This window comes from Halichoerus grypus, chromosome 10 (genome assembly GCF_964656455.1).
Source record: "Halichoerus grypus chromosome 10, mHalGry1.hap1.1, whole genome shotgun sequence".
Classification (NCBI taxonomy): domain Eukaryota; kingdom Metazoa; phylum Chordata; class Mammalia; order Carnivora; family Phocidae; genus Halichoerus; species Halichoerus grypus.
The window spans coordinates 82,612,343-82,639,600 of record NC_135721.1 but is presented as its reverse complement, the minus strand read 5'-3'; the positions used below and the strand labels follow the sequence as shown (position 1 = coordinate 82,639,600).

At 39.2% G+C, this 27,258-nt stretch overlaps 1 long non-coding RNA gene across 1 annotated transcript in view; it reads left to right on the top strand.

Moving 5' to 3' along the window:
* LOC118551214 (uncharacterized) overlaps positions 1 to 26,926 on the top strand; it is a 32,502-nt gene extending 5,576 nt beyond the window's left edge. The window contains exons 2-4 of the long non-coding RNA XR_013441888.1: positions 24,798 to 24,881; positions 25,128 to 25,212; positions 25,451 to 26,926. This is a non-coding gene — a long non-coding RNA (uncharacterized LOC118551214). The remainder of the gene's footprint in view (positions 1 to 24,797; positions 24,882 to 25,127; positions 25,213 to 25,450) is intronic.
* Positions 26,927 to 27,258: the final 332 nt, after the last annotated feature.

The window sequence follows — 27,258 nt, the reverse complement described above, 5'->3', positions numbered from 1 at the left end:
AATAAACCACGTTATGGGGCTATTCAGAGAATTAAATGAGATCGTGACCTCAAAGTGCTTACCCCAATTGAACATATAGTAATTATTTGGTAAACAATAACTGTCATTAAAATGATGGGAATAAGCCCATTTTGTAGATTTTCTTATAGAGGGTAAGACAGATGCGTGAGTATTTGTTACCAAGGAACATTCTGACCCTGAATCCACTACTTCAGCAACCATTTTTTGAGTGCCAGCTATCCACCAGGTTTGGTTCTAGGAGCTATGGCTAGAGAAGTCCATGACAGAACAGCTGCTTGCTCTCACTACCTTCTATTTTTTCCAGGTGAAACTGAACATATAAACCAACAACAGCCAGATCATATATGACAATGAAACTCTGACTCAATCAGCAGCAACCAAACCAGGAAGCCAAACCTTTGTACAGTCCACCCCAACCGGGGCGTAATAACTGCTATCTTCTTCAAATTTTGTCCCCACTTACAATTTAAGAGCATACGTAGAAAGCCAAATATGCTCCCCTAACCGATCACATGGAATGTCCCATGTCTAGTTACCCCACGGTTATGGGCTATATTATGTCCCCCCCAAATTCGTATGTTAAAGCCCTAACACCCTGTACCTCAGCATATGACTGTATTTAGAAATAGAGCCTTTCAAGGGGTGATTAAATTAAAATGAAGTCATTAGGGCAGCTCCTAATCCAATCCAACCGGTGTCCTTATAAGAAGAAGATAGGACACACAGAGAGACACCGGGGTACCCTCTCACAGAGAAAAGACCATATGACAACACAGCCAGAAGCCAGCCACCTGCAGGCCAGACAGAGAGGCCTCAAAGGAATCGCTCCTACCAACACCTTCATCTGGGACTTCCAGCCTCCAGAACTATGAGAAAATTAATTTCTGTTGTTTAAACCACCCACTGTGGTATCTTGTTATGGCAGCCCTAGCAGGATAACACACTACCTGCAGCTTCCCCATGCCAACAGTCTCCCTCAGGGCATACCTGAAACCATCCTTTTCTTCCATTATAAAGCGTTCCCCCTTCCTCTGCCTGCTTTGGAGTCTCTGCCAAATGCATATGATGGTGGTTGATTCCCTTGCTAGAGCCAACTCTGAATAAATAGCATTGGGGGTTCTCATTTGGGTGGTCTTCATTTATCTGCACACAGGGAGAGGGAAGACCTATCAGCAAGTTGCCAGAAGGACACCTAATCCCATCCCCAGTCCTTGGCAGGATACGGAGATGGACCAAGGCTAGTTAAGAAACTTCCTTTTTAAACATAGTGATATAGGAACAAACCGCCATATGCGATGTTTCCTTGATTACCTGTTCAAAGCCCTCTCTTCTAACAAACTAGCAATATAATTAATTAAAACCTACGTCAAATACTGGGTAATTTTCCCATTGATTAGCCTTGCAATTTGTTACACGTCTCTCACAAAACACAAATCATTTTAAGGTGAAGCAGCCTGTCCCGACATACAATTACAAAGAGGTGAAAACACCATTCCATTTCAGAGCCTAAATCCTACAGCAATTTACATTTTTTTTCAGTCAATGCTAGAAATGGTACAAAATAGCTTCCGCTATAGAAACTAATGGATAATAATGGCACTAATTTAAGAGGCATCTTCTGACGAATACATCATGAATACAAAGTAGAAACTTTGGACCAAATTTTTCTTTTAAAAAACCTACCTGTTAGTTTTTCAAAAGAAGTGCTAAGTCGTCTGATATTTCTCTTGTTTGGTTCAAGTTATTCTCTCCAACATATTTCTCATCTAACGTACTTAAAAAATCAATGCGCGCTTCCCAAAGGAATTCTCACATGACCAGGATTGATTGTAAGTTATATATTAAGTAGCACAATTTTAGACAGTCCTACATTTCTCAATTCAAAAATCAACAAAAGTAAAAAGAATCACCAAAGCAAACTGTATCCTCTTACATGCAGGAAATAATTTTTTAAAAGAGTTTTGACTGACTTGGCTAAGGAGAACCAATTATCCCATGACATGTAAAAATATCAGAGGGACAACAATCAAAACTCCTTTGCCCTATTCTTTCAGTTGGAGCTTATGGTGGCAGTATTGATGAGATACAATGAATAATTTATTCTTCTGAAAAGGTTAGCACTTTTGAAATCTTAACTTCCTTCCTTCCTCCCTCCCTCCCTTCTTTCCTTCCTTCCTTCCTTCCTCCTTCCCTCCCTCCCTCCCTTCCTTCCTTCCTTCCTTTCTAATTTATATGGGTTCTGGAAGATGTTCCTATCTATGGAATGACTGAGATATGGTAAAAGGAAAAAATACACATTCATGATTTTACTTTTTTTTTTTTTTTTTTGAGAATTCCTTAAGAACACGCTTGAAGGCAGAGTTCCAAGATGTCAGCAGGGGTTGTCCCGGGGGCAGATGGGTCGCCTTCTACAGTTTTCTTACTGAATGAGGGAGCAGTCCCTTCTAAGTGTGGCCAGGAGTCTAGGGGCGTCAAGACCCTCTCAGAAAGGGCTCCTGAGGTCAAAACTATTTTCTAGTAATACTGGATATGATTGTCCTTTTTCATTCTCATTCTGTCATGAGTGTGGAGTGGAGTTTTCTAGAGGCCGTGTGACATGTGATATTGCAACAGACTGATTGCAGAAGCAGCTCTGAGAATTCACCTGTATTTTCAGTCAGACATGAAAGCAGTTTGCAAAAGTGTGTAGCAATGTGGTTCTCCTTCCTAGATTTCACTCTGTTTTGTTTTGAAAAGTACAGTTAATTTTTCACAAAAGGTGATTTATGTTAACATGTAATAGCTTTATATTATTGCTACTTTTTTAACTTAAAAAAATTCCAATATAAACATACAGTGTTGTATTAGCTTCAGGGGTACAATAGAGTGATTCAGCATTTCCATACATCACTCAGTGCTCATCATGATAAGTGCACTCTTAATCCCCATCACCTACTTAACCCATCCCCCCCCCCACCTCCCCTCTGGTAACTATCAGTTTGTTCTCTATAGTTAAGAGTCTGTTTTTTGGTTTGTCTCTTTTTTCTTTGTTTGTTTTAGTTCTTAAATTCTACATATGAGTGAAAGCATATGGTATTTGAGTTTCTCTGACTGATTTATTTTGCTTAGCATTGTACTCTCTAGACCCATCCATGTTGTTGCAAATGGCAAGAGTTCATTCTTTTTTAAGGCTGAGTAATATTCCTGTGTGTGTGTGTGCATGTGTGTGCACGTGTGTGTGTGCATGCGCACACGTGTGTGTGTGTGTATCTTCTTAATCTTCTTTTTTTTTTTTTTTAAAGATTTTACTTATTTATTTGATAGAGAGAGAGACAGCGAGAGAGGGAACACAAGCAGGGGGAGTGGGAGAGGGAGAAACAGGCTTCCCGCCGAGCAGGGAGCCTGATGCGGGGCTCGATCCCAGGACCCTGGGATCATGACCTGAGCCGAAGGCAGTCGCTTAACCAACTGAGCCACCCAGGTGCCCCCTTCTTAATCTTCTTATCCACTCATCTATCCATGGACACTAGGGCTGCCACAGCGGCTGCACCAGTCTGCATTCCCACCAACAGTGCAAAAGTGTTCCTTTTCCTCCACATCCTCTCCAACGCTTATTTCTTGGGTTTTTTATTTTAGTTATATTATTGTTACTTTTAAATCAACTCAATATTTTTAAAATTTCTGTTTTAATTTTGGTAAATATGCAATAGATATAACCCACATAAAGAAAAGGTCTTTGGGGTCCTCAGTCATTTTTAAAAATGTAAAGAAGTCCTGAGATGAAAGAGTTCGAGAACCTCTAAGCTAGAGATTTGGAGCACATTTGACATGAAAATGCTCTGACATATGGTGAGGCCCAAGCTGGTCAGCTTTGGGCTGCTTCCTCAGGGCTTGCGTTACCTGGTTCTCCAGCTACATCCCTCTTCCTAGCATGACACTTCCCTGGCTCCCTCTCCTCAGCGGTCTTCTGGCCCTTGGGCCTCTGCTTGCTCACTTTTTAACCTATACATCTCAGTTTCAATCTCATTTTCTTACTAATAAAATACAACTTCATGGCACACAGTACTTTAATTCTGTTACACATAACAAAACTATAATCACATTCAAATACAACAAATATTTATCAAATGTCTTCTATATGCCAGGGCCTGTTCTAGGTGCTGAGACACATCAGTGAAAGACATAAAAAAAAAGAGTCCCAGGACTCGAGGAACTTATGTTCTGGTGCAGGGTGGTAGGAGACAGGCAATAAGCAAATAAATACAGAAATTATATAGTATGCCAGGTAATAGGAGCTCTAGAGAAAAATAAAACAGGGAAGGAACATAGAGGATCCTGGGAATATGAGGGTTGCTATTTTTAAAAGGCTAATCAGGGAAAGCCTCACAGAGAATAGGAAGGAGCAAACCTAACTGGAGAAGTCTCCAGAAGGGTAGAAGAGGGAACAGCAAGTAGCAATGATAACAGATGTTTTTCATTTCTTAAATATTATAAGGAAGTATACAGTTTTAAAGTACAATTATCTCATTTCTGTGGAGTCTTTTTTCCCTGTTTGAGTAAGTAAGAGTAAGGATGTCATCTGTTGTGTTCCGTGCTCTGCAAATATATGACAGGTGTATGTTGAATCAACAGTTCTAACTCTGCCTCTCCTCACCCCCATCCACCCTTCAGCCCCACCCGCCGTGGGTCCCCCTAACACAAGGCTGTCTGTCCCCTTGTTCCTGAAATCTGTTGCTATTCCTGGAATCTCTGTGGGTCCTTCTCTCAATCCTTGCTATTTAACATTGACAGAAAAATGAAACAGTGATGGAGACCAGCAGCAGTGTTCAACATTAGTGGTATGTGGACTAAACCTGAGCTTTACTCATCCTTCTCATCTAACACTGGGGAAAAGAATTGCAAACTCAAGTCTGAATATAGTTTGGTTAATGGCCTCACCCTCCACCCAGTTACCTGAGCTAGGAAGCTGGAAGTTAAACAACATACACACCCCTTGATTCCTAATAAATAGTTAGCTTCTTTAACTCCTGAATTTGCATCACCTATTAAAATGTTCCTTTCCTTTTCCATTGCTTTGGGTCTGATTCTTATGGTCTTGTGCTGAAAGAGGTTTACAGTCTGGTCTTTCCACCTTTAATTTCTCCCCAATTCAATACATCCTTCATAGTCACCATATTGTGTTCATATATATATTTATATATATTTATTACATATAAATATATCTATTAATTTATAATGTAATATTTATAATTTATATATGATATAATTATTCAATTATTTGTATCATAAATTTTATATAATTTTATAATTTAGATTTATTTACATACATAATATATATTTTCATGTATATATTTTTAAAGATTTATTTATTCATTTAAGAGAGAGAGTGAGCAGGGTGGGGTGGAGTGGGCAGAGACAGAGGGAGAGAGAGAGAGTCTCAAGCAGACTCCCTGCTGAGCGTGGACCCTGACATGGTGCTCCATCCCACAACCCTGAGATCATGACCTGAGCTGAAACCAAGAGTCAGATGCTTAACCAACTGAGCCACCCAGGCACCCCTATATTTTCATATATGTTAAGTACGTATAATATATATGTGAGGGGAGCCTGGGTGGCTCAGTCAGTTGGGCATCCGACCCTTGATTTTGGCTCAGGTCATGATCTCAGAGTCCTGAGATGAAGTCCCACATGGGGCTCCATGCTGAGTGTGGAGCCTGCTTAAGATTTTTCTTTCTCCCTCTCCTTCTGTCCCTGCCCCTCCCCCCACTCACACACTCTCTCTCTCTATGTATATATGTGTGTGTGTATATATATATATATATATATATGAATTCATCTATCTCTATGTATAGCTATATCTACATATAATTTAAACATATCTATATACAGGTTTGCCAATCTGCCTTCCCCTCTTTAAAATCTTCTTTGGCTCTCTAATGCCCTGAGAATAACAGATAAAGAATTTTAAAGTCGTGTTCATAGTCTTCCTCTGCTAGTTCGAATCTCATTTTCCAGCCTCATTTTCTACCATTTCTCATAAGTATACAATTTTTATACATACTGGAAAAATAACCAAATTGGTTATTCCTGAAAAAAAATATTCAATTTCACTGACTCTTTAGTCTTTCTTTAATTAGACCCACGGTTCTAAAATGTGTGCAGAGGTGCTCAGGATGCCACAGCAAACTCCCTTAGATGCTGCAGAATATTTTAGATTCTCAAGGGAAACACAGTGATACTTGATACCTGTAGGATGAGGCAGTTTGACAGTCTCGACATTAGATTGTGCTATATTGTTACTGGTGATATCACATCATTTGAAATTGTGTTCCCAGCACTTGTTGTGATTAAAAGTAAGTATCATGTAAAAACTAAGGCGGAACCAGAAACCAAAGCTGCAGCGCTCAATCTGATTCCAAGTTTGAGAAGTTCTGCAGTGCTCAACAGGAACACACATTATTAAATAATTTTGGATATTTCAGAATGAAGTAAAAATATGTTTTTTCTTCCATTTATATGAATTGCTTTTCAAATAGCTATAGTGGATTCTTGTTATTTGTGGTAGTTATGTTCCAGAATGTTCCCGCAAACAGTGAATTTGCAAATACTGAATCATTGCTCCAAGAAGAAATACAGGGTTGGTTGCTGCGAGTTCCTGACCACAATATTTTCATCAACTGATCAATTCATAACTTTGTTTACTAGTGTTTTTGTTTAAAGACATCTTCTTTAGGGGCGCCTGGGTGGCTCAATCATTAAGCGTCTGCCTTCTGCTCAGGTCATGATCCCAGGGTCCTGGGATCGAGCCCCGCATCGGGCTCCCTGCTCAGCGGGAAGCCTGCTGCTCCCTCTCCCACTCCCCCTGCTTGTGTTCCCTCTCTCGCTGTGTCTCTCTCTCTGTCAAATAAATAAATAAAATCTTAAAAAAAAATAAAGGCATCTTATTTAATACGCATTGTTGAGTCCTTAACATTGAACTCACACCTGGCAGCATTATAAGACATACCTGAAGGAAGTTTATCTAACACACATCGTCTTTTCTCCATAAGGTACCTCAGAACCTTCCTGTGCTTAGGAAATTTAGTGCTATGCTTGGGATGTTTTAAACAGAATATCAGCAGCAAAAAAGCACAGAATTGTGAGAAATATGGCACTTAATAGACCATGATAAGGACACTTGCTTACAGTATGAGAGCTGAAACATGAAGGCAGAGCGTCACCTTGTTTGACCGAAACTGGGAACATATTCTCCAAATTTTGACTCAAAATTTTCAGTGCTCTGTGTATGTCTGCAAATGACCATGACAGTGCCATGCGTATCGATTTGGGGGTTACAAATACATTTGAGCAAGTAGGTGAATGCAAATATGGAAGCCACAAATAATGAGGATCGGCTGTACTAAGATGTCAGACTGCATATACTTTGAAAGTTGTTTGTACCTCATTAGTGAGTACATGAATCAAAACTATTAGACATTTCTTTTGGTCTAGAGGCATCTTGAAAAATGTCTGAGGGGCACCTGGGTGGAACAGTCAGTTGAGCTGCTGGCTCTTGGTTTCAGCTCAGGTCCTGATCCCGGGGCCCTGGGATGGAGCCCCACGTTGGGCTCTGCACTCAGCGCAGTCTGCTTGTTCCTCTCCCTCCCACTCTGTTCCTCTCCCTGCACGGGTGCTCTCTCTCTCAAATAAATAAACAAAATCTTTAAAAGAAAAGAAAAGAAAAAAAATTCTGAGACACCGTGGGCACTGTAAACTAAGAAAGTTTGAGAAGTTTTGGTTTTTATTTTTCTTTTCCCCTCCCCAGGTTACTGACGTTTGATCTTCTTTCCTATCCCAACTTGGTGCTCCCTTCTTACCTGACTCCTCCCTGCCTTCAGTTGGTATCAGTCACTTTCTCTTTTGGCTCTGATATCACAAGTGGTAAGTGGTGCCATGATGCCACTTATCACAGTACAAAGGATCTGTCTCTGTCATGAGACTGGTAACTCTGAAATCTGGGAAAGTATTTCATTCTTTGCCCACCTTTTTTTACCCTCAGGCTATAAAGTCCTGGTTCTGCCAACAATAAGAAATAGAATTTTGCCAGATCTTTTTCTAGTTCTCCATTACTAGACACTGTGAATTGTCTCACAATCATTCCCATTTTATTTTCAGTTTCCCTAGGTTTGAAGGAATGGAGGAAGGAAGGAGTGGGATCTCATTTGTGCTCAAAAATAAATCTTTCCTGTGTTTCAGCCCTCGCCGAGCACTGGCTATACCTCAGGCGGCCGGTGCCAACACAGCACCGTGGCAGCATCCTTCCTTATCTTGGGGACTTCCTCCTTCTTCTCCCCAGATGATGCCATTGTCATGGGAACAAGATAGCATATTGGCCTCTCTCTACCCTTGGGATAGGAAATTTCTCTGTTTTAAAAAGTTCATTCAAAGATATTATTTTTTTTAAAGATTTTATTTATTTATTTGACAGAGAGAGACACAGCGAGAGAGGGAACACAAGCAGGGGGAGTGGGAGAGGGAGAAGCAGGCTTCCCACGGAGCAGGGAGCCCAAAACGGGGCTCGATCCCAGGACCCTGGGATCATAACCTGAGCCGAAGGCAGACGTTTAACAAATGAGCCACCCAGGCGCCCCGATTCAAAGATATTACTTAGAGAATGAAAGGGAAATTCACAAAATGGGAGAAGACACTTGCAACACTTACAAATCAGCAAGAAATAGATAGGCACCCTGTAGAAAATAAAAAAAGAGAATTGAACAGAATTGAACATAAAACAGGATATATAAATGACCAATAAATCTGAAAATGTGTTCAACTTTTCCAGTAATCGGAGAAATACGGCTTAAATCTGTAATTATTCTCTACCCCAGAATAACTAACATTAGTAAAAGACTGACAATACCAATAATAAAAAGAGAATTTGTGTAGCAGTATCATTTCTATTACCCCAATCTGGAAGCATTCCAAAGTCCTTCAACCATAAAACATACATAAATTATGGTCTTACTCACTATGGAGTATTACACAGTAATGAAATTGAACAAACTGTAGCTACATGCAACAACATGGCTGAGTCTCGCAAACAGTATTGAGTGAAATAGTTCAGAAACAAAAGAATACATGGTATTTGAGGATTGCTCTACCATTCCCACCGGCAATGTATGAGTGACCCAGTTTTTTTACATCCTTTCCAGCATTTGGGGTTGTCACCATTTTTGAATTTTTAATTTTAGTTGCTCTAATACACGTGAGGGGATATCACACGTTGGTCTTAATTTGCATTTTCCTGATGGTTATTGATCTTGACCACCTCTTTGTGTGCTTATTTGCCATCTGTCTTTCTCTTCATGTCTTTATCCATTTTCTAATCAGATTGTTTTCAGTGTTGATTTTTGAGAGTTCTTTGCATAGTCTAGACGAGTCCTTTGTCATGCATGTGATACAAATATTACCTCGTCTTTCCATCATCTTTTTTTTTTTAAAGATTTTATTTATTTATTTGACAGAGAGAGAAAGAGATAGCGAGAGCAGGAACACAAGCAGGGGGAGTGGGAGAGGGAGAGTCAGGCCTCCCACCGAGCAGGGAGCCCAATGCTGGACTCGATCCCAGGACCCTGGGATCATGACCTGAGCCGAAGGCAGACGCTTAACGACTGAGCCACCCAGGCGCCCTTGTCTTTCCATCATCTTAACAGCATCCTTTGCAGAGCAAAAGTTTGAAATTTTGATTTACTTAAATATACCATTTTTTTCTTTGGTGGATCATGTTTTTAGTGTCACATATTAGAACTTTTCACTGAGCCCTAGGTCCTGAAGATTTTTACCTACATTTCTTCTAAAAGTTTAATAATCTTATGGTTTACACTTAAATCATTTTAATTTTTGTATAAAGCATGACGTGGGCCTAGGTTCATGTTTTTGTCCATATGTACCCGATTACTCCAGCACCATTCGTTGAAAAGATTGTCTCCTTCTCCTATCGAACTGTTTTCACATCTTTGTGAAATATTAGATGATCATAATTGTATAGGGCTATTTCTGGCTATCAAATCTGAACCATTGACCTATATGTCTTTATCAACTCCAGTACCACATGATTTTGATCACTGTATTATATAATAAGTCTTGAACTTGGGTTGAGTGATTCCTCCAACTAAATTTTTCATTTTCAGGATTATTTTAGTTAATCTAGTTACTTTACCCTTCCACATAAATTTTAGAATAATCTTGCTTATCTCTTAAAAATTCTTCCTGAAATTTTGATGGGAATTTTGTTAGAACTGTGCATCAATTTGGGAGGAATTGACTTCTTTAATTTGTTGAGACTTCCATAAATCTAATAATCTGGTATATCTCTCCATTTATTTATTTATATCTTCTTTTGATTTCTTTAATAAACATTTTGTAGTTTTCAGTAAAAAAGTTGTTAGATTTATTCTTCAGAAATTCATTTTTTAAATATCAGTTTCCGTGTGTCCGTTGTTAGTATATAGAAATACAACAGATTTTTGGATGTTGATCTTGTCTATGCTAATGTATATATTCAGGGCTATAAATTTCACTCTTGCCACTGCTTTAGATGCATGTCATGAATTTTGATATGTTGTAGATTCGTTTTCAAAAATACATTCAGGGTATTTTTTATTTCTCTTGAGATTTCCTCTTTGACTAATGGATTATTTAGAAATATGTTGTTTAGTTCTATGTTTTGATGATATCTCTGTTATCTTCCTATTACTGATTTCTGGTTTGATCCCATTGCAGTCAGAGAAACTGGTCTTCATGATTTTAATTCTTTTAGGTTTGTTGCAGTTGTTTTTATATTCCAGGATATGGTATAACTTGGTATATATTCCTTGGGTGTTTGAAAATAATGTTTTCTGCTATTGTTAGGTAAAGTGTTCTAAAATATCAATTAGATTCTGTTGGTTGATGAAGTAGTTGAGTTCTTCAGTGTCCTTGCTGACTTTCTCTTTAGCTGTTCCATCAATTTGGGAGAGAAGTGTTGAAGTTTCCAACTGTAATTGTGGATTTCTGTTTCTCCTTTCAGTTACACTCACACACATTTTGTAGCTCTGTTGTTTGGTTCACACGCATTTAGGATTGTTATGTCTTCTTGACAGATTGACCTTGTTATTATTATGTGATGTCCTTCTCTGTCCCTGATAATTTTCTTTGCTCTGAAAGCCATCTTATCTGATATTAATATAGTCATCTTTAGTTTCTTTTGATTAATATTTGCATAGTATATAATATTTCATCCTTTTACTTTCAAACTATGTATGTCATTATATTTGAAGTGAGTTTCTTGAAGAAAACATATTCTTGGGTAATGTTTTAATCCACTCTGCCAATCTCTGACTTTTAAAATTCATTTACATTTAATGAGATTATTACACGTTAAAATTTAAGTCTGACATTTTATATTTTGTTTTTTATTGATTATCTCTGTTTTTCACCTCTGGTTCTATTTTCTTACTTCCTGTGAGCTACCAACACTTTTTTAGAATTCTATTTTCATTTGTGTATAGTGTTTTTGAGTGTATCTCATTTATAACTTATTTAGTAGTTGCTTTAGATGTTATATTACAGGTACATACTTATCAAATTCTACTGGTATCAGTATTTTATTAGTGTAAGTGAAGTGTAGAAACTATTTCCCTTTACATCCATATATTCCCCCATTTTATTTGTCTTAAATATTTCCTCTACATCTATCGCAAACCACACTAAGCAGTGTTATAATTTTTGCTTCCCCTATCAAACATAGTTTAGAAACCTCAAGAGGAGAGGGAAATTCTGTTGTAGTTACCCAAATTTTTGCTTTTACTATTTTCCTTTGTTTGTCCTGATGTTCAAGATTCTTTTGTTTGTTTGTTTAAATAATTTCTTTTCCATTTGGAGAACTTCTGTTAGCATTTTTTTTTTTTTCAGGGTAAGTATGCTGGTGACAAATTTTCTTAACCTTCATTTATCTGAGAATGCCTGGATGTCCCCTTCCTTCCTGAAGAATAGTTTTCACTAGATACAGAATTATAGGCTGACAGTTCCTTTTTTTAAAGCATTTGAAAAATTGTTGTGCCATGTCCTTCTGACCTCCATGGTTTCTGATGATCAGAAATTCTGTCATCTGAAAAAAAAAAAAAAAGAAAAGAAACTCTGTCATTTGAATTGTTTGCCCCCTGTTGGTAATGTGTCATTTCTCTCTGAGTGCGTTTAAGACTTTTTTTCTTCGTTTTTAGTTTTCAAAAGTTTGCCTATGTATCTTAGAATGGATTTCTTTGGTTTTATTCTGTTTGGAGATTGCTCATTTCTTGAATTGTAGGTTTATACTTTTGCCAAATTTAGCAAATTTTCAGTCATTATTTCTTTGAATATTTTTCCATTCTCGTCCCTTTTCTGATCTCCTTTTGGGATTTTAATGACATAAATGTGTGATCTTTTGTTATAATCCCACATGTCCCTGGGATTCTGCTCAATCTTTTTGTGTGTGTGTGTGTGTGTGTATTTTTTCTCTCTGTTGCAGATTGGTAATCTTTGTTATTCCATCTTAAGTTCACTTCTTCTTTCTTCTTTTCTCTCCATTTTACTATTGAGCCAATCACTGAGCTTTTTATTTTGACTATTGTAGTTTTTAGTTCTAAACTTTTTATTTGGTTCTTCTTATATCCTCTATATATTTTCCAAGATTTTCTAAGTTTTAACTTTGTTTCAAGTTTTTATATTTGATCACTGAAGCATTTTTATCATGGCTGTTTTAAACACTTGTCAGATAATTTGAACCTCTTGGTGTCTATTGATTGTTTTTCTCATTTAGTTTGATATTCCTAATGTTTTATATGACAAGTGATTTTTTTTTTTGAAACCTGGATATTTTGGGTATTATAGGAGTCAGAATCTTATTTAACTCTTGCATTTTGGAAGGGCTCTTCTGACACAACTCCATTGGGGGAAAGGGGGGTACTACCTTGTTACTCTCAGGTGGCAGTAAAAGTCTTAGTTCTCCACTTGACCTCTGTGGGAATAGGTGGGACTCTTGTATTGCTGGGTTGGGGGGTAGGTGCCCCCTAGGCCTCTGCTGATTACACCTTGGCACCCTGGCATACTTTCTTTTCTTCACATATTAACAATGATAGATCTAAAAGTACTCTCTGTCAACAATCAAATCATAAGCCAAGAAGGAAACTATGTATTTAGCTCTGATAACTGTTCTGGCTGGTTCATTTTGAGAGGATAAGATAGCACTCCTGGCAGGAGAGGCCTTTGTGAATGCAAAACGAGCAGTCATTTAGGCAGAGGAAAGTTCTGGTTACTGCTAACTTTGCAAATTGTTTTAGTTTGGTTTTCCCAGAAGCAAACCTTGAGATAAGGGCAAGTTTGTTTGAAGGTGCTCCCAGGAAACATCAGGAGGAGGAGGAGGGGAAAGAAGGACTGTAAGTGGTGGCAGCCAATAAAGAGTGCCTTGTGAAGCAAATAACCAGCATGGACACTCAGAGCTCAGTCCTGCTGGGGTGCTGTGGGCACCAACATAAGACACACAGCTCAGAGTATGATGGAGCTGGGGCTGTATACGTTAGTTCCTGTCAGTCTCTGCTCAAGGGCTGCCTGAAGTGTAGGAGGGGGTGGGAGGGGGTGTTCAGTTTTTGATGCCGGCTAAGAGGACTCCAGCTGTCACAGAAAGTCCCCAGGTGCAGAGATTAAGTGATGGCAGTTGGAAGTCAGCCTGGTGTGCTAGTGTGACGAGGCTTGATGGAGAATGGCAGAGCACCAACAGTACAGCAGCACTAACTAAGCAGTTAACTGGAAGTTACCTGTAATTCTCCACTAGCACATCTGGGTACCTGGATGAAAAAAAAAAAGGGTCCTTTAGCTGGAGGCTTCTCTCCATGATTTTTTCTTTATAAGTTGCAGGAACACTGTTCAGGAGGGGAGCTTATCCTCCTTGTGTCTTGTTTCACCATCTTCACTGTTTTTTTTAAAGAACTTTCCCTATTCCAGCCTTCTTGAAAAGCAGTCGGCAGTGTTCTCTAGGGACTGCGAGTCTCATCTCTCTAAGATAGTTTTGGGCGAATCCAGGATGAGAGGTCAGCAATTGAGTGTGGTGCCACTGCAGCTTGAGTTGCACTCCAACAGGGGAATGAATGAGCTTCTAATGGGCAACTGCGGCACCTGAGCCTCTAAGAGAGGCTGCCTATGGGAGAGTGGGAGGGCTGTGCCAACTGCCCTTTCCTTGGGCCTTGATAAGACACAATAGCCACTGCACTCGGCTTGCCACCTACAGCTCTCCTGGAACCAGTTCACCTCTGGCTTTAGCTTGAGGACAAGGAGCACCCCTCTGAAGGTTTGATTTGGCAAGGGAGCCACGTGAACGAGTAAATTAACACTAGGCCTGGTGTTCTAATGCAGATGCCTGGGAGGAAGAGGTCTGCCATTTCCTGAGCCACTAAATGCTTTGGGGGAAAATAATTTAGTACTTTGGTTCTTCATCTGTCAGGAAATTAGAAATAATATTGAACTATCTCAGTGGGGCATTGTAAGAATCAATTGAAAATATAATTGTTTAATTTTCCCTATAATCACATAGGATGCTTTCCTTGCTGGGACCCTAAGATGTTTTATAAGAAGGAAGTGTCACTTCTGCTCTTTGGCGGCTTCGAGCCTTAGAGAAATGTAAAAATATGAAGAAACCAATTTAAATGTATGGAGGAGACCATATCCCTTATTTCCTGAAGGATAATAGCAATTTTATCCTTTCTTCATGTTTTTATCTAGGCTCAAAATGTAAGAATATGGAATCAAACAATGAAAACCCTCTTAAATGCCTTAAATGTACCTGTCAAAATACTCACATGGTTGGAAACATCCCATCCCACATAAGAAATATGAAATTTATTTGAAGATACAGATTCTCTTTTGAATGATATTTCTCTGGCACTTTTGTGGTAGTCAAAAATGACATTGCTTTTGACTTAAGAAATAGGATTCAAAGCCGGTCTGTGAAATCAGGCCAGGACTTTCCCCAAATTTGGCTTAGCTTGAAAGAAAATATTTTTGGATGAACCCCAAAGCATTTTGTTTAATATTCTTTTAATGTCAGATCAAGATTTAACACGAACAAGAAATTGGTTTTAGGTGTATACCTCCTATAGCCAAAGTTTTGAATGAGTCAGCAAACTAGGTTTTTTATTTAGCATTTGTATTAGTTTCTTAGGTCTGCTGTAACAAATTACCATAAATATGGTGGGTTACAACAAAAGAAATGTATTCTTTCACAGTTTTGGAAGCCGGAAGCCAAGAACTGAGGTTTTGGTAAGGTTGTCTTCCCACTAAAGGTTCTAGGGGAGAATCCTTCCTCACCTCTCCCAGCTTCTCGTAGCTCTAGGCTTTCCTTCATCTGTGGCCGCATCACCTCAATCTCTGCCTCCACCTTCACATGGCCTGATTCCCTGTCTGTCTCCTGTGTGACACTGGTCACTGGGTTTAGGGCCCACCCAGAGAATCCAGGACGATCTTCTCTGAAGATCCTTAATTTAATTACATCTGTAAAGACCTTTTGTCCACATAAAGTCACATTTGTAGGTTTGGGGGGTTAGGACTTGGACACATCCTTTTAGGAACCACTATATAGTCCATTAGAGTATCTCTTTTTTAATTTTTAATTTTTTTTTTTAAGTCAACTCTATGCCCAACATGGGGCTCGAACTCAGGATGAGCCTGAGATCAAGAGTCGCGTGTTCTACCAGCTGAGCCAGCCAGGTACCCCAGCATCTTCTTCTTTAAAAATGTTTTTCGTGGGACTAAAATTGTAGTAAAATTAGGACTATCTCAGGAAAGCAAATACCTTTTCATTCTTTATTCAGTTTCCTTTCTAGCATTTCAGCTTTTTGAGAAGACAAAATTACTTAAAGGTTTACAAATCCACTTAAAGGTTTACAAATCCCTCTAAAGGTCTCCAAATGCCTGCCATCCTCTGTTAGTACAAGAAGGATTCTCCACAAGGTGATAGTGCTTCAAGAATTGAACCACTTCACTTTCAGTCAGCTCCATGATCTTAGAGGTTAGAGACCTCTGGTCACCTCCCTCAGACCAGTCAGGAAGAAGGACTCTGATTTGCCAGGGTCATATGACTACCCCCGCTCAACCTCTGCAAGGGGGTACCTAGTGAGCAAGGATGCTAAGCAAGGAAAAGCATGGCATTACCGCAATTTCTGAAAACAGTTCTCGGTTAGAGATTCTAGTGGAAGGGGGTGGTTACTAGAGAAAGAATGAGAGAGTATTTCCTTAGCTGATCCAAAACTAAACTTTCAAAAGTGATCTGCTCCCCATTTCCAAGTATTTCCTTGGTATGTCTAGACAGCCTGACAAGTAATTCCTTTTTATGACCATAGACACTCCAGGCCACCTGGGGTTGCTACCACTTCATGCTCAAATAGAATAACTCTGATGCCATGCGCACAAACAAACTTTTGATGCTTGGGCTTCCCATGTAGCTTGCCTACTGGGAGAGAATTTAACAGCAGGGCTGAAATAATTTTATGGTCTGCTTGACTGTAAATGTAAGAGCTGGCCTTCTGGTTGCATACTTCTGTGTCTTGTGAGCTTTCAAGGGAGAACCAACAACCCCAGTTCTGGTCGAATTTCAGAAGTCATGCTTCTTACTTCCATTTACAATTCTTGAGGATTAATTTAATTTGAGTCCTTCCTGGTTCTATCAAAGATGGCTGAGAGTTTAGAGTCAGAGACAGCTGCCCTGGGCCGACTCCTATACCCGCTAATAATGATGGCAGGGGGGTAGTTTTTTGTGGGGTGGGAAAATATCTTAAAAGTTGTCTCTTTTACCTCCATACCCCTATTTTTTATGCTTATAAACACTCAGTTTTCAAAAGAAGTATATGGAAGTACTCTTTTAATACCTAAAGGGAAAAATGGCCTGAAATATTTTAAAAAGTGGATTGTTAAAAAAATTCAGTGGCTCATGATACATTTTACCTCTGAAAAATTTGTGCAATGAATATGTTATGATTGTTAATATAACATTTTATAATAATTATGTATTCATATACAATGCTTCTTCAGCTTCACTGTAAATTTTGTGAGGGCGGGATTGTGTCTTAATAATCTCTGTTTTTAGGGGCGCCTGGGTGGCTCAGTCGTTAAGCGTCTGCCTTCGGCTCAGGTCATATCCCAGGGTCCTGGGATCGAGTCCCACATCGGGCTCCCTGCTCGGCGGGAAGCCTGCTTCTCCCTCTCCCACTCCCCCTGCTTGTGTTCCTGCTCTCGCTATCTCTCTCTCTCGGTCAAATAAATAAATAAAATCTTAAAAAAAAAAAAAAAATCTCTGTTTTTAGTTTCTGGCACACACAAAGCTCAACTAAGTTTGCTCAGTTTGTTATTCTAGATAAGTGGTAAGTGATGCCCAACAGAACTTTCTGTGAAGACAGAAAGATCCTTTATCTGTGCTGCCTGGCCTGGTGGATACGAGACACTGGTGGCTTCTGAATATTTGGGAAATGACCAGTGTGATTATGGAAGTAAACTTTTTATTTATTTATTCTTAATTAATATAAATTGAAATTGAAATGGCCACATACAGGGGTGCCTGGGTGGCTCAGTTGGTTAAGTGTCTGACTCTTGATTTGGGTTCAGGTCATGATCTCAGGGTCATGAGCTTGAGCCCCACATCGGACTGTGCTCAGCATGGAGTCTGCTTGAGATTCTCCTTATCAAATAAATAAAGTCTTAAAAAAATAAAAAAGAAAGGCTACATATAAAACAAGAAGGAAAGAGGATATTAATGCATAATAAAGGCAATTAGAAAAATAATTCATTTTTACACTTTGTGGCAGATATGATAGGCTCCTAATCCCAAACTAGTTGTTCTAATACTCCCACATGCTTATTTCTTGCTAACTCTAATTTTGTTCAGCCATTGAGAGGTCCTGTGCTTCTAGGGCTCTTCTCTAGCCCCAGCAATACAGATCTTAATTGATCTAATCCAGAGTTTCTTAACTTTGACGGCACAATAGAATCACTTGGGGGACTTCCAAGCATCTGGATGCTCAGAATTCATGCAAGACCAACGAAATTAAAATCACTGGGGATGAGACTTAGGCATCATATTTTGTAAAGTTCCCCAAGTATATGCAAATTTTATGTGTCAACTTAGAGGGTGTTTTTCAATTAGATTAACATTTACATTGATAAACTTCAAATAAGCAGATTGCTCTCCATTATGTGGGTGGGCCTCACCAATCAGTTGAAGGGCCAAATAAAACAAAACAAAAAACTGGCTTTCCAAGCAAGAGAAAATTCTCCAGAAGACCGCCTTCAAACAGGAACTGCACCATTGGTCCTTCTGGGTCTCCAGTCTGCCAGCCCACACTACAGAATTTGAATTTCCAGCTTGCATAATCTCATGAGTCAGTTGCAATCTTGTGCACATAACATCCTTTTGGTGCTGTATCTCTGGAGAACACTGACTAATACAGATTTTGGTACTGAGAGGTTCTCAAGGAACAGAATCTTAAGGATAAATCTTCAGAATTTATTCTGGGATTTCTGGAATTAGCTCTGCAATCTGATTAGATTTAAAGACAACGATGACTTGATTTCAAGTCCTAAAGAGAGCACACAGTCCATGGTATGATCTGACAGTAGAGATACTCAAAATACCACCACTGGATACCCCCAATCAAGCAGTTGTAAGAATCAAGGATCTGAGAGACCATGCGTATGTTATTTTCAAACATTTTCTTTCATCAAATGAATTAGTATAATGGTATAGCTGGTTTCTTCTAATGTTGCTGGACAAAGTGAGAAGAGAAAAAGATGAGCCCAAGGACTTGGATCCCAGCTCATGCATGACATCAATGACCCAAGAGCTTCCATGTCTTTGCTGAAGGAGGAAAGTTACTTCCTGTAACCACTGGGCACATTGCTGAAAACCAAACCCAGAATATCGTTGTGCAAGTTTTCTGAGTTACAAAATCTTGCAGGATGTCTAGGGTTAAAGTGAGGGCATTAATTGAGAAGGAACTGGATCCTAAAAGTTGGAATGGGGATATGTGAGAAGACCCAAATGAAGCTGGAGACATTGAGCCCTTAAATTCTGGTGAATCTTCTTTGTCAGTAGAAGCAGGCTCTCCATCTCCCTCTGAGTGGCTTGACCCTGCATTGCTTAGGGACGCTGCACTGGCCTCCCTTGAGACAGTTGCCATCCAGGACACTGCTGATTTTCCTCAGGACCCTAGCCACACCTGCACATAGACTTGAGTTGCGGCAGGCCTCTAAAGGTGAGGTACAAATTGTGACCCATGGGAAGGTGTGCTGTCTTCTAAAGGTTGACTTATGTAATTTATGCAGACACAAAATCCAAGGAATATGTGTGGGGATGGATACAGGTGTGGGATAATAGTTAAGGGAACATTAATTTGGCTGAATTTATAGATATGGGGCCATTAAACAGAGATTTCTTCTTTTAATATTGTAGCTTGGGGGTTATAAAACGTTCCAACAGTTTGTTCGGTTAGTTGACTGAAACATAAACCAAAAGGTGGCCCATTCTAGGGTGGGAGGATCCAAATGGCAGCATCAACCATCAAAGGCAGAGTGGGCACAGCTACTGTAGCATCCAGCAGAATCACTGTAGCATTCAGAAGAGTCAGGCTCACACAGACCTATGGTGGTGAGTAGTTGATGATGGTGTTCTTAGAAGCGAAATAAAGAGGAAGACTGCTAGATTTTTACTCGCCTTATTTAAGCAGGAAACTTCTAGGTAAAGTGAAAAAAAGCCTAAGCTGAATTATAAAAACTGAGAATCAGCAGCCTCTCAATAATTCCCAGATTTGAGCCAATTCACAGATACAGAACCCTTTGAATGTAGTATAGGGAGGCCATGCTCTTGAGAAAAGACTCCTGGCATACTACTGAAAATTTATACTATAAATCTTTCTCATAGCTTTCCCCAAATGGACCTGCGCCTTTTACCAGGGTAACCGTGCAGTGGGGAAAAGGAGATAGTCAGACCTTTGGGGGATGGGAAACTCTGGATACTGTCTCTGAGATAATATGCATATCAAGAGACCCAAAATGTCTTTACAGTTCACCAGAGTAGGGGCTAATGGAGGTCTGGTGACCAATGGAGTTTTAGCTCAGATCTATCTCAATGTAGGTCCAGTGTGTCCCTGAAAATATCTTATGGCTATTTCCCCAGCTATGGAGTGCATAATTAGAATAGACATACTCAGCAGCCAGCAGAATCTCACATTCATTCCTTGACCCATGGAGTGAGGGCTATTATGGTAGGAAAGGCCAAGTGGAAGCCACTAGAACTGCCTCTACCCAGGAAAATAGTAAACCCAATGAAATATCACATTCCTGGGGACACTGCAGAGATTAATGCTATCATTAAGGACTGGAAGGATGCAGGGGTGGTGATTCTCACAACATCCCCATTCAACTCTCCTATTTGGCCTGTGCTGAAGACAGATAGATCTTGGAGAATGACAGTGGATTATTTTAAATTCTACCAGCTATTAACTCTAATTGCAGCTGCTGTACCAGATGTAGTTTCCTTGCTTGAGCAAATTAACACATCGCCTGGTACCTGGTAGGTGGCTATTGACCATGCAAATGCTTTTTTCTCCATACCTGTTCATAAAGACCAGCAGAATTATTTGCTTTCACCTGGGGTCTAGAGCAAGAGAAGGCTCTGCAATAGGTTGAAGCTACCTTCCAGTTGCTCTGCCCCTTGGGTTGTCTGATCCAGCAGATCCACTGGTGCTAGAAGTGTCAATGGCAGAAAAGGATGCTATTTGGAATCTTTGGCAGTCCTTATAGGTGAACTGTGGAGCAGGCCTTTAGGATCTGGGGCAAAGTCCAGTCATTTTCCTTGGATAACTACTCTTCTTTTGAGAAACTCTTGGTCTGCTACTGGGCCTTAGCAGAGACTGAATACTTAAACCTGGGCCACCAAGTTACCATGTGGTCTGAGTTGCCCAACAGGAAGTGGGTGTTACCTGATTCACAAAACTATAAAGTTGGGGGGGCACAGCAGCACTCCATCATCAAATGGAGGTGGTATATACATGACCAAGCCCAAGTAGGTCCTAAGGCCCAAGCAAGTCCATGAAGAAGTGGCACACTGCGTTCTCTTCCCCAGCCTGCGCCTATGATCTCATGGGGAGTTCCTTATGATCAGTTAACAAAGAAAAGACTACTCAGACCTGGTTTAGGGATGGCTCTGCATGATATACAGGTGCCACTCCAAAGTGGAGAGCTGCAGTGCCCTAGCCCTTTTCTGGGATATCCTTGGGGGATAGTGGTGAAGGGAAATCCTCCCAGTGTCCAAAAATTTGAGCAGTGCGCCTGGTTGTTCACTTTGCTTGGGAGAAATGGCCAGGCATGTGATTATATACTGATTCACAGACTCTGGCCAATGGTTTGACTAGATGATCAGGGACTTAGAAGGAACATGAATGAAAAATTGATAACAAAGAAATTTGGGGATGACTTATGTGTATAGACCTCTCTGAATGGAAAACAAAACAATATGACAATATTTTTGTTCCATAAGAATGCTTACCAAAAGGTGGCCTCAGCAGAGGAGGATGTTAATAATGGAATGGACAGGATGACGCTTTCTGTAAATAATAGTCAACCTCTTTCCTCAGCCACTCTTGTTATCCAGTGGTGAACAAAGTGGCCATGGTAGCAGGGTGGAGGCTATGCATGGGCTCAGCAACATGGACTTCCACTCACCAAGTCCAACCTGGCTTTGGCCACTGCTGAATGCCCTATCTGCCAGCAGCAGAGACCAGCCCGAGTCCCAGATATGGCACCATTCCCCAGGGTGATTAGCCAGTACCTGATTACATTGGATTGCTTCCATCATGGAAGGGGCAGCATTTTGTTCTTACTGAAATAGACATTTACTCTGGGTATGGATTTGCTTTCCCTGTGTGCATTGTTTCTGCCAAAACTATCATCTGTGGACTTACAGAATGCCTTATCCATCATCATACTTTTTCACACAGCATCACTTCTGGTCAAGGAACTCATCACACAGCAAATGAAGCGTGGCGATGGGCCCATGCTCATGAAATTTACTGGTCTTACCATGCTCCCCACCATCCTGAAACAGCTGGTTAGATAAAATGGAGGAATGGCCTTTGAAAATTTGTTTACTGTGCCAACTAGGTGGAAATACCTTGCAAAGCTGGCAAAAGATTCTCCAGGAGGCTATGTGTGGTCTAAATTAGCATCTAATAGATGGTGCTGTTTCGTCCATAGCCAGGATTCATGGGTCCAGGAATCGAGGGGTGGAAATGCGAGTGGTATCACTCACTGTTACTCTTATTGACTCACTAGCAAAATTTTTGTTTCCTATCCCTGTGATACTAGGTTCTGCTGGCCTAGAGGACTTATTTCTAATTTTTTTTCAAAGATCTTATTTTTAAGTAACCTCTACAACCAACGTGGGGCTCAAACTAACAAGCCCGAGATCAAGAGTCACATGGTCTACTGACTGAGCCTGCCAGGCACCCCCAAAAGGATTTATTTCTAAAGGGAGGAATGTTTCCTCCAGGAGGCACAGCAATGATTTCTTTGAACTGGAAGTTAAGTCTGCTACCCAGCCAATTGGAAATCCTCACGCTTCTGATTTAACATGCAAAGAAGGGAGTTACAGTGCAGGCTGCAGTGACTCATCCTGATTGGGAGATTGGACTGCTCTTCCACAGGAAAGGTAAGGAAGAGTATGTCTGGAATACGGGAGATCCTTCAGGCATCTCTAAGTATCACCATTCCCTGTGATTGAAGTCATGGATAACTACAACAACACAATTCAGGCAGGACTAATAATGGCCAGAACTCTTTAGGGATGACAGTTTGGGTCATCCCATTGGGTAAAGAACCACAACTGGCTAAAGTGCTTGATGAGGGGTGCCTGGGTGGCTCAGTCATTAAACATCTACCTTCGGCTCAGGTCATGATCCCAGGGTCCTGGGAGAGAGCCCTGCATCGGGCTCCCTGCTCGGCAGGAAGCCTGCTTCTCCCTCTCCCACTCCCCCTGCTTGTGTTCCCCCTCTCACTGTCTCTCTCTCTGTCAAATAAATAAATAAAGTCTTAAAAAACTGTCTCTCTCTCTGTCAAATAAATAAATAAAATCTTAAAAAAATAAAAAATAAAGTGCTTGATGAAAGCAAAGAGAATACAGAATGAGTGGTGGAAGAAGGTAGTTATAGATACCAACTGAGACCATGTGACCACTTAGAGAAATGAAAGATGTGATTGTCATGAGTTTTGACAATTTTTCTTCCCTCTCTTATTCCTTCATTATGTAACTATGCTATATTGATTTTATATAACATTATTTAAATATTGTAGCTTTATATCATAGTGTTTAAGTTATGGCATATCAGTGAGAAGAGTAAACATCATGCAAGGACTTCGAATCCTCTCTGGGGAAAGACTTTTGTGAGTTTTTGGTTATTGCAGGAATGTCAAGTGGAAGTAAGACCTTGCTGGTGTCTCTACTTGGAGATTAACAATGGTTTAAGGAGTGTCAATTTGACAGGGGGCTAACTCGTAATGGTTAATTTTATGTGTCAACTTGGAGGGTGTTTGGGTATGAGATTAGCTTTTAAATCAGTGAAATTTGAATAAGCAGATTGCTCCCCATAATGTGGATGGGTCTCATCTAATCAGATGAAGGCTTGAATAGAACCAAATGAACTGCCTAGGGAAATTCTCCATCAGAAGGCCTTTGGCCTGGAAGTGTACCACCTTGGGTCTCCAGCCTGCTAACCCATACTGCAGATTTTGCACTCAGCTACCTTCATAAATGTGAGACCCTATTCCTCATTACACATGCACATGCATGCACACATGTGCGCGTGTGCACACACACACATACACACACACACACACACTCCCCTCGTTGGTTTTGTTTCTCTGGAGAACCCTGACTTGACTAATGTACCAGATGATTCCAATGGTGAAAGAAGTTTGAAAATCAATAGTCAAAACCAATTAGAATTATTCCATTCCTCTTAGTAGAGATTGCTGTAAGAATGCAAATGTCCTTCTGCCTGTTGCCGCAACAATCACTGGTAGAAGGAATGGAATAACAATAATTGCAAAATGCAAACCTATAAAATTTCCCAAGGATAACACTGCAGAAATTCTAGATGGGTTTGGTGATGATTTTTTATTTTTTATTTTATTTTCTATTTTTTTTAAAAGATTTTGTTTATTTATCTGAGAGAGAGAGTAAGCAAGAAAGAGTACAAGCAGGGTGAGCAGCAGAGAAAGAGGGAGAAGCAGACTCCCTGCTGAGCAGGGAGCCCGATGGGGCTGGATCCCAGGGTCATGACCTGAGCCAAAGGCAGATGTTTAACCGACTGAGCCACCCAGACACCCCTGGTACTGATTTTTTTAGATACAACACTAAAAGCATGATCCATGAAAGAAAAAAAAAATTAATAAGTTGGACTTCATTAAAATTTAAATCTTCAGCTTTGTGAAAGAGAATGTAAAGATATTCACTGCCTGAGAGAAAATCTCTGCAAAAACATATCTGATAAAGGATTGGTATCCAAAATATTCAAAGAACTTTAAAAATTCAATAATAAGACAACAGAGAATCCGATTAAAAAATGGGTCAAAGATTTGAACAGAATTCATCATTGGTGGTAGTGGTGTGTGTGTGTGTGTTGCGGGGGGGGGGGTAGGTTCTTGTCTCTAAAAAGGTTTTCTTCTTTATTAAAAAGTGATGCAAATATGGACCATTCTTTCCCTAGGTCTTGGACATTGCTATATGAAGATGAGATGCTCAGACCTTTTCCAGCCACCTTGCAGCCATGAGGAGACAACTGTGGTAAATGGTATTGTGTTTTTAATTTTAAATTTAATTTTAAATTACAATAAAGTAATTTATTGTTGGTATATGAACAATTGACTTTTGTATGTTAACTTCATATCCTGAAATTTTGCTATAATCACTTATTAGTTCCAGGATTTTTTTTGTTGGTTCTTAGGGATTTTCTACGAAAACAATCTTGTCTGTGTACAAAGCTTATATATTCCTTCTCAATCTGTATATCTTTTCTTTTTTTATCTGATTGCATTAGCTAGGACTTTCAATAGGAAGTGGTAAAAAGAGATATCCCTGACTCATTCCTGATCTCTGGGGGAAAGTTTCTCACCACTGAGTAAGTTGTTACCTATAGGCATTTCATTGATGTACTTTGTCAAGTTGTGGAAATTCACTTTTATTCCTAGTTTGCTTAGGGTTTTTATCATAAATGTGTGTTGGATTTTGTCAAATACTTTTCTACACCCATTTGTATATGTTTTTTCTCTTTTAATACGTTGATGTGATAGATTACATTAATTGATTTTTATTTTTTATTTTATATTATTAAAGATTTTTTTTTATTTATTTGACACAGAGAGAGAGAGAGAGCGCGTGCACACAGGCAGGGGGAGCGGGAGCAGGAGAAGCAGCGCTCCATCCCAGGACCCTGAGTTCATGACCTGAGCCAAAGGCAGATGCTTAACAGACTGAGTCACCCAGGTGCCCCACATTAATTGATTTTTAAATGCTGAGCCAGCTTCCATACCTGGAATAAGTTATGCTTACAGTGCATAATTGCCTTTATACATTGTTGGATTCAATTCTCTCATGTTTCATTCCTCATGTTTCATAGGAATTTTGCATCCATGAGAGGTATTGATCTGTAGTTTTCCTTTCTTGTAACTTCCTTGTCTGGTTTTGGTCTGAGGATAATGATGACCTCATAGAATGACTTAGGAAGCATTCTCTCTCTAATTATGAGCAACATATTGATGTCAATTCTTTCCTTAATATTTCCTAGAATCCATCAGTGAACCCATCTTGGTCTGGCATTTGTTGTTTGGAAGATTATTAATCATTCATTGGTTAAGGTTATTAATTAATTATTGATTTAATTTCTTTAACAGATATAAGTCTATTTAGATGATCTGTTTCTCCTTGTGTTAGTTTGGTATATTTTGTCTTTCAAAGAATTGCTCTACTTCATCTAAGTAATCAGATTTTGAGGCAAAGAGGCATTCAAAATATTCCTTTATTATCTTTTTAATGTCCATGGTATTGGTGGATATCACCTTTAGTTCATTTCTGATACTAGAATTTTATGTCCTCTCTCTCTTTTTTTTTCATAGTTAGCCTGGCTAGATAGTTTACCAATTTTATTGATCTTTTCATAGAATCAGGTTTCAATTTGATTAATTTTTTCCTATTGTTTTCTTGTTTTCAGTTTCATCTATTTCTGCTCTAATTTTTATTATTTCTTTTCTTCTGCATGTTTAGATTTGACATGATCTTCCTTTCCTATATTGTAAGATGGAAGCTTTGATTATTGATTTTGTATCTTTGTTTTTTCATTTATGTGCATTAAATGCTATAAATTTCACTTTAAGCACTGCTTTTCCTGTATACAACACATTTTGATGAGTTGCATTTTCATTTCATTTAGTTCAAAATGTTTTTAAATTTCTTTTGGGATTTTTTGACCTATGCATTTTTTAGAAGTGGACTGTTTGATTTCTAAATATTTTGGGGATTTCTAGCTATTTCTCTGTTGTTGATTTCTAGTTTAATTCCACTGTGCTATGAGAGCATACTTTGTATAATTTCTATTCTTTAAAATTTGCTATTAAAGTGTGCTTTATTAACTAATGATGTACTGTATAGTGACTAACATAACATAATACAAAAATTTTTAAAAAGTGTGCTTTATGTCCTAAGATCTATTCTGTTTGGGGGAATGTTCCATGTGAGTTTGAGAAAAAATATATTCTGTTATCATTAGATGAAGTATTGTATAAATGCCAGTTAAATCTAGCCAGTTGATGGTGTTATTAAAGTCATTGGTATCCTTACTGATTTTTTTGTCTGCTGGATTTGTCAGTTACTCATAGACATGTGTTGAAGGCTTCAACTTTAATAGTGGATTTGTCTGTTTCTTCTTGTGGTTCTATCACTTTTTGTCTCATGTATTTTGATGCTTTTCCATTAAGTGTATTAAAGACTGTTATGTTTTCCTTGGGGTTAATGTCTTTATCGTTATGCTATCCTTCTTTTTATCCCTGATAATTTTTCTTACTCTGAAGTCTGCTTTGTCTGAAATTAATACAGTTACTCCAGCTTTGTTTTGATTACTGTTAGCATAGTGTATCTGTCTTATTCCTTTGCTTTTAATCTATCTGTGCCTTTAT